Consider the following 8,687-nt stretch of genomic DNA (forward strand, 5'->3'; position numbering starts at 1 on the left):
AACCCAGCTACCAGCGCAAGCATCAGATGCCAAACCTCAGCTGGCCTGACTCCGAACCCTAATCTCTCTCCTCGACACCATGCATTTCTCATACGTGTCTGCAGCTTACCAAAGGGTCAGAAGTTCATCCAGCCCTGTCACTAAGGGATGCAATAAAAGCACATACTCCTGCAACCAAAGGCAGGTATGGTGCCTCTCACAGAGAGAGAAATCAGAAGCTCCCTGCTTTCTCAGAAGAGAGGGAAGTCACAAACATCTGAGGCAGGAACACTTTCAGCTGGCCGTGAGGACTGCGGCCAAGTGAAAAAGGAATTGGCCTTGGGAAAGCGCCGGTGAGGGAGCAGGGAGTGGTCCTGTTAGCTGGAAAGCAGCCATGCAAGGGCGGAGGCGGAATGCAGGGGACACTCTGGAGGCAGGAGGCAGGAGGAAGCAGCATCAGGAAGCCCAAGGGACGAGTGGGTGGGCAGCCCGTGATGGATCTGAACATGGTGGATGCAGCAGGGAGACCTAGGAAGACGAGGGCCGGTGAGACTCAGAAGATCCAATCTATCCAGTGATTTACGGGATATGGATGAGTCAAGGCTGACTTCTTGGATGACCTGAGAGAAGTTATTAATTAAGGACAGACGCTGCCGGGCATGGTGGCTCAAGCCTGTAATCCTAGCACTTTAGGAGGCCGAGGCAAAAAGATTGTCTGAGCCCGGGGGTTCGAGACCAGTCTGGGTAACTTGGTGAGGTCTCATCTCTATAATAAATAAAAAATTAGCTGGCCATGGTGGCTCACACCTGTAGTTCTAGCTACTTGGAAGGCTGAGGCGAAAGGATTGCCTGAGCCCAGCAGATCAAGGCTGCGGAGGCTGGAAGCATGCCACTGCACTCCAGCCTGGGCAACAGAGTGAGACTCCAACTCAAAAAAAAAGGACAGACGCTGGAAAAGAGGAAGAGAGGGGCGCTGTCATCCAGCTTTTCTCCCTACCAGCATCCTTTAGAGATGAAACAAGGTCCATTTGCCTTCAGGATCCACGTGAAGCAAAGAGAAATCTCTCCATGCCTGCCTGCCTCCAAACAAACACACCCGAATATTCCGTAACTCTTTTCTCCAGGAGAGGCTTAGAAAGAAAGGGCCTGATCATGCAAATTAATACACGGAAGTGAATGGGTTTTAGTCAAAGCTTAAACCAGGACACAAGGACTGCCTGCTTGGTGAGGAGGGTCAGGAAGCAGGATGGGTCCTTTGCCTGAAAAGATGAGTGAGCCTGTCATCCCAGCACTTTGGGCGGCGGAGGCAAGAGGAGTGCCTGAGTCCAAGGGTTCGAGACCTGCCTGAGCAACTTGGCAGCACCTCATCTCTACAATAAGTCAAGAAATTAGCCAGGTGTGGTGACATGCACCTGTGGTTCCAGCTACTTGGAAGGCTGAGACGGAAGGACCGCCTGAGCGCAGCATGTCGAGGCTGCAGTGGTCAGGAGCATGCCACACTGCACTCCAGCCGGGTGACAGAGTGAGACTCCAGCTCAAAAAAAGGAAAGAAAGAAAGAAAGAAAGAGGGGTGAAACAACAGGCGAGTGAAGAGGGACCCGAAAAGGAGCCTGGGGGTCAAGCCCAGAGCCCAGAATCCGACCTTGAATGAGAACCCAGGGACCCAACTCCAGCCTGGGGTCCCCCAGTAGTCACAGGGTAATAGGGACCTGCTGAGAACAGTAAAGAGAGACTGTCAGTGGCCGGAATGACTTGATATCCTGGGAGGCACCCACCACAAGTTCACATGAGCCTCAGCTCTGGCCCTGGCACTGCCTCTAGTTACCCGGGTGCCCTTATGGAAGTTTTCCACCAGCATGTCCAAGACAGTCAATTCAGCTGCACGACTGACCCGGCGGTCTCCAGCAAGGAGGCTTGGGAGGATAGATTTAAGTGTTAGAGGCAACAGAGGCCTCGCTTTGAATATGGTATCTCCCAAGTGCAGCCTCAGACCTTGACTTACCAACTAAGAAAATATCCCTCCTAGGGTTGTTTTGAGGATTAAATATGGGAACACACAAAGCTACTAAAGCATGACTTCCCACCCCTCTGAAAAATCCTGCAGTTCCAAACCAGGCAGAGAAAGGGAGCTTTTATTAGTAAGAAAGGTCCACATACACATTTCCATGTCACAGTAATTTGTAAGTCCTTAAGAACTGAAAACTGCTCAAAACACTGTGCTGTCCGCGAATTAAGGGTAATTAAAAACCAAAAAGAGTTCTTTGCCCCAAAGACAGTGTAAGTGAGAGAACTCAATGCCATCTCACAGACAAGAGCCCTGAGAGAAGCAGAGAGGATCGAGGGTGGAAGGGCGTCCAACTCCAGGAAAGGGCTGAAGCCAGCACCCGTGGCCACAGTCACTCTGAGGGCCCCACACTGCGGTCAGCAGCTCCTCTCCCAGTTCCTGCTCTGTCTTCAGACTTCCATCCCTCCTGTCCCTGTCTCCACCCAGACAGCCTGATCTCCAGCGTGGTCCATGACTGCTCCCACTTGGGAGTACAGTTATTTCCCACCTGCAAATCCTGACCTGGGCCCTTACCAACCAAAACCCCAGAAAGGAAGAGCAAATCTATCCTTTGTTTGGGGCCTGACCCTAAAAAACGAGGATCCAGCAACTGAAATGAGACATCTCTTTGGTTTTGGCAGGCTAGTACTTCCCTACATACACGATCTTTGGAAACACTGTATGCCACAGTAAAAGTAATTCCCCTCCCTCCAGTCAAACACACAGAAACTTCAAAGAGAGGCTCAGCATATTTCTACCACTTCTGCATGAGAATGTCACGCTCTCAGCAAGGAATGGCTGACCCTAATTTCTGAACACACATTTCCTTTCCAATTAATTTTCCTTCTCCTCACAAGATAAAACAGATTTTTATTTTTAAAGAAAAATATTCCTGAAAGACTTTACTTTTTTAAAACTCTGAGGTCAGAGTTTAAGACTGGCTCCTTGGTACAAAGGAATACAATACATAATGAAGTGCTGAACCTTCTGTCACACAAAACTCCTAAACAAAGGCAGGCCTTAAGTTCTGGCAAAGAAAAAAATGTTTCGAGTGTCCACTGGTGACTATGGCAGATTGAGGACTACATCTTAAGAAATCTTTTGAATAAGCAGAGCTAAAGTTTTCTCATAACACAAATCGACCACCCGGCATTGATTAACTTAGGGGTTGAGTACTTGTGATGTGCTTCCCTCAGATGGAATACCTTACCAAAAGCAGGATGAAAAAGTGAGGGCATAGTCTAATGATGATTTTTTTTTTTTTTTAAGCAGAGAAAAATGTACATAAATACCTAACAATGCTCGTAATGGTAATGCAAAGGGGGGCGGAATCTTAGCAATGATCTTCCTTCTTTTCCAAGTGTTCTATAATGTTATAGGTGGTTATAGTTAAACATATGTGTAACTTTTAAAGCACTACATCTAGCCGGGCTCGGTGGCTCAGCCTGTAATCCTGCGCCTTTGGGAGGTTGAGGTGAGTGGATTGCCTGAACCCGCGGGTTCAAGACCTACCTGGGCAGTGAGACCTCATCTCTACAATAAATCAAAAAATCAGCCGGGCATGGTAGTGCATGCCTGTAATTCCGGCTACTTAGAAGACTGAGGCGGAAGATTGCCAGAGCCCAGCAGGTCGAGGCTGCGGTGGCCGGGAGCGGCCACTACACTCCAGTCTGGGCGACAGAGTGAGACTCCAACTCAAAAAATAAATAAATAAATAAATAAATAAATAAAGCACTACATCTACGTTTGCTTTATGTATAATTTTCAAGGCACTAAAAAAATGGATTTATTATTTGTGAAGGAATTCCCTTTGAGAAAGGAACAATATAGTATTCTTCAGTTACATGGAAGACTTAAGAACAAAAATGAAAAGTCTGCTTACCTGAGGTTTAATTTTCGATCTTCATCGCTGCCAGCCTCCAACTAGAGAGAAGGAAAGAAAGCATCACACCACAAATGCCACCATCCACACACCCTAGACGGTACCATCCACATACCCCAGATGGCAGTCTCATACTTCCCAGTCCGGGGTCAAGACAGAGATAAAGATGTTCAGGAAACCTGGTCACTCCTACACAGCCACGCCTTTCCTCACCAGTCCTGGCCTGTCCTTTGGAGTGATTTCCATGAAGGAATTTTCAGGGTTCCAAATGCTGACCCACATTCCTACCTCAGTCCAGGGGACGGATTCCTGTCCATTTCCTATCTGGGACTGTGAACCAACGCGCTCTCCACTAGCCCTGAGCTCTCCACCTTCCGGGGCTGTCCTGGATCTTACCCTCTTCTTCTCTTTTAAGGGGAGGAGGTTACGTTTAAAGAGGAGAATTTCCTCCATCAAGCCGGGCAACAACAGCTGAGTGGTGAACACCATTTTAAAAAACCATTCTAGGAGAGTCCTGCACAATGGAAGATGGCCAGGAATCAAGCTGCCTGTCTGTGGGTCTCTAGATCTCATGGTGGTTCTCGAAAACACTTAAGTGCTTAATATGAAATGTTCTAGGCTGCTAGTTTATTTATATAAATGAAAGAGATACTAAATATTTTCTGAACGCAGAGGCCAAGAGCTTGGCTCCAAAAGTAACTACGATGCATTTTGCTTTATTTTTTTCTTCCAGAGAGAAAACTGAAATGAGAAGAAAACACACACACAGCCCGAACAACTGTGCACCGATGGGACTTGGCACGTTTTTGATGTTGCACAGAGGCACCCATTGAACAGAGAAGAGAAACCTGGAAAGCGGTGACGGTTGCAAGAGGCGCAAGGCTGATCGAGGACAGAAGCGAGGCAGAAGTCAGCAGCCACAGAAAAGAGTCCAGAGACAGTGCGGGGAGGGCAGCAAGGGGTACCCACCAGCAGGTGGCAACTTCAGCCAAGAATGAGCATGCCCCTGGGCCCTGAGTCCCTAAGCCATACTCAGACGATGTATGTATAGGACCACTCAGAGGCACACAGGGTGGACAAACCCATTCGCTCTCACACTCTTGCCACACACTGACGGAGAAATGGGCAAAGCAGGGAGGGCTTTGCTGACCACGGGACTACGAGCTTCTGTCCTGTGGAGAAGCATAAGCAACTCACAGCAGCACATCAAGAAGAGGAAGTTGGGTCTAAGCCAGTGGTTCTCAATGGGGTGCAAGTTTTCTCAACGGGGGACATTGAGCAATGTCTGGAGACATTTTTCTGGAAGTTACTACTGGCATCTAGTAGGTAGTGGACAGGATCCCACATGTGCTAAACATCCCACAGAGCACAGGCCAGTGCCCCAGAGAGAATGTTCTGGCCCCACGCATCAGCAGTGCTGAGGTTAAGAAGCCCTGGTCCAATCTAAAAGCGCGGCTGGAGATCTGCCCGTGAAAATGAGTCACCTCGATCATCTGTCAGGAATTACAACGTTAGGATCCATTCCTGCAAATTGTCGATTTACCTATTCTCGTGCTCTGCCTGTTCACGCAAAGGAGTTGAGATAAGTTTAACGGGAAAATGCCATACACGAGATAATTAAAGATTTAAAAGAAGAAAAAAATGAAGAGAGGAAAAAGCTGCTTTCGGGCCGAGGGCTTGATGACTGTGATGCCCCTCAGTTTCCACGCCACACAGCACGCCTGGCTGTGTCGAGAAACCACCACCCCGAGTGTGACTCATCAAAGGAGTTGCCTTCTGGTGAGTGGCGAAGTGACTTGGAGGGACAGACTTCACAGCCACTTAATTCTGGGTCACTCGGAGGCTCTCAGATGAAAGGTGATGTAAGGGCACTTATTGCAGGGAATCCACACATGCCCAAGGACATGCATAACAGGTCAGCCAGTCCTTCTGGGTGAGCAGAGGCAGGGAGGGGACACGAGCCAAGCACAGGAAGGCCAGAGGCGGAGCCAGGCTGGCCCAGGCCTCCAGACCCTGCACCCTAGCTCTCCCCATCCATCTTGCTTCTTGCCTCAACTTGAGTGGAAGAGAGTCTCTCTTCCCAGGGCACATCCCAGCTCCTGCCCCCTCACTGGACAACAAATGTTGCCAATTTGCTACTGTCAAATAAAAGTTGGCCGTTTTATTCTATATCTATTGGGTCACCGGCACTTAGAAAAAATAGTGCCTTGTATAATAACTGAAAACATGCTTAGTGGAAACAACCCAAACATCCAACAAAATTTGGGACAACCACATATAGAATATTATTCAGTCATGAAAAGGAATAAGATACCACCACACGCTGTGACACAGATGCACCTTGAAAACACAATGCTGAGTGCAAGAAGCCAGTCACAAAAAGCCACAGTATAACTCTATTTATGTGTAATGTCCAAAATAAGGCAATTCATAGAAACAGAAAGGAGATCAGTGGCTGCCTAGAGCTGGGGAGAACGGGACAAGGGAGGTACAGGTGACAGCTAGGGGGCACAGGGTTCCTTGTCAGGGTGATGAAAATTTCTGGAATTAGATAGTGGTGATAGCTACACAATCTTGTAAATACACTAAAAACTGCTGAATTGTATACTTTAAAGTTGTGAATTTATAGTATGTAACTAAAAAATAACATCTAAAAATGCATTTAAGACAAATAGATCAAGTGTAAGGAATATGGGGTCTGCTTGTTTGAGGCAAGGTCTCACTTTGTCACCCCAGCTGGAGGGCAGTGGCACGATTACACGATCACCGCCACGGGCACACGATCACCGTCACACAGGGCCACGGACACACAGGCAGGGCCACGGGCCTTGATCTCCTGTGCTCAGGCAATCGTTCTGCCTCAGTCTCCCAAGTAGCTGGGACTACAGGCACGCTGCCATGTCCAGCTAACTTTTTAAGTCTTTTTTGTGGAGACATGGTCTTGCCGTGTTGCCCAGGTCGGTTTCAAACTCCTGGGCTCGAGCAATCCTCCCACCTCAGCCTCCCAAACTGCAGGGATGACAGGCGTGAGCCACCACACCTAGCTGAACATGGAGCTTAGAATCAGAAATGTGGGCTGAGAGGCTCAGGTTGAAGCCAAGCTCTTCCTGTATCTCACACAGCTTTGGTGACAAGAACCCAAGACTCTGCACGAAAGTTCTTTGCAGACTGCCAGAGAGCAGCGATGAGAAAGATGGGGCAGAACAACCCTCCTCTCTATGGGAAGAGTCACTACTGCAACCCAACTTCTCAGCGACAGGCAAGCAGCCACCAGTGTTCTTTCAGCTGTAATCAGAGCGCAGGGAGGAGGCTACTAGAATCTTCTGTCTGCAGACAAGATCACTTGAGAATGGCCTCTCCTCAGAGAGGAGGGGGCTGTGAAGGTTCAACTTCTAGCCACTTTGAAAATGTTCCTGTCAACTCCGCAGAACGAGGCTGAAGAGCTATGCTCGGAGACAGGGTAGCCAGACCAAAGGCAAGTGCCCTCCGTTGTCTCACACAGACACATGCAGGCCTTCGGTGTTATCAGGCCGTTTCCCGTGCTCTCCCACAGAGGAAGGGCCTGACAGCCAGGCGCTGTGGAACTTCCTGGGCCTTCTCTAAACACACAGCAAAGGGTCTTCAGGCCGGCATGCAGCCATGCCACAGACACAGCTGTAGACCAGAGGCCATAGAGGGTGCTCGAAGAGATGGGAGCAAGATGGCGGGGTCAGTCCTGCTGCTGCACAGAGACCAGCCTAGGGCAGGCCAGTGGGAGCCTGGACTCAGAAGGCGCCAGTTCCCTCCCCATTCAACCCAAAGCAAAAAGGAGCCAGCCAAACAACGTGGCCCGGTCACACACCCACAGAAACCTGCACGGTAGGGGGACACGCAGCCCAGGAACAAATCCATGCAACCACAAAATCCCCAGGATGGACCAGGCTAGCAGAAAGAGGCACACAGCCCTCAGGGGTCTTGAAAGACAAAGAGCCAGATCGGTCGCACACACGTGAAACACAGCCACACGGAGCCCAAAGCACGCTCAGTCACCGTCACAAAGGGCCACGGGCACACCTACAACCAGAACTCCAGAGGTGGCAGTCAGGGTAATAACCTCACACGTCTACAGGGTCGCCCCCGACAACCTTTCTCACACGGCATCACGCAGGCACAGTCCCCAGCAGACAGGTCACCCTGACTCACACCGTCTCACACAGCATAGCCAGACACACAGGCAAGGGGCCCCGACCTGCCATCATCACAGCTCGGAACAGTTTATGCAGTCACTTAACGAGGGGTTCCAGACACACATCCTGTCTCACCACAGGCCCCTCCTAGACAGAGGTCACACGCACAGTCCCCGCACAGTCCCCCTGCCAGTTAGGGGTCACATAGCGCACACAGTCCCTGCAGTCACCCCCACACTGGGGTCACCCCCAGCCAGCGATCACACCGCACACAGTCACCCCCAGATTGGGGTCACACCGCACAGTTCCGGCACAGCCACCCGCAGACAAGGGTCTCGCCACATACACAGTGCCCGCAGTCACCCCCCAGTCTGGTCCCACACCCGCACACAGTCACTCCCAGAAAGTAGTCACACCACACACAGTCGTCACAGTCCCCCCAGACAGGGGTCACAGCCACACAGTCCCCACACCACCCTCCCAAGACAGGGGTTACACCCGCACGCACAGTACACGGACAGCCCCTCAGCCCCCAGAAAGGGCCCACCCCCACACCGGAGTCACACCGCACTCTCCACCGGCAGAGTCGCCAGCAGACAGGCGTCCCCCCAAACAG

The sequence above is a fragment of the Carlito syrichta genome, unplaced genomic scaffold (assembly GCF_000164805.1).
Source record: "Carlito syrichta isolate Samal-C Ts95f unplaced genomic scaffold, Tarsius_syrichta-2.0.1 Scaffold311991, whole genome shotgun sequence".
In the NCBI taxonomy this organism is placed as follows: Eukaryota; Metazoa; Chordata; class Mammalia; order Primates; family Tarsiidae; genus Carlito; species Carlito syrichta.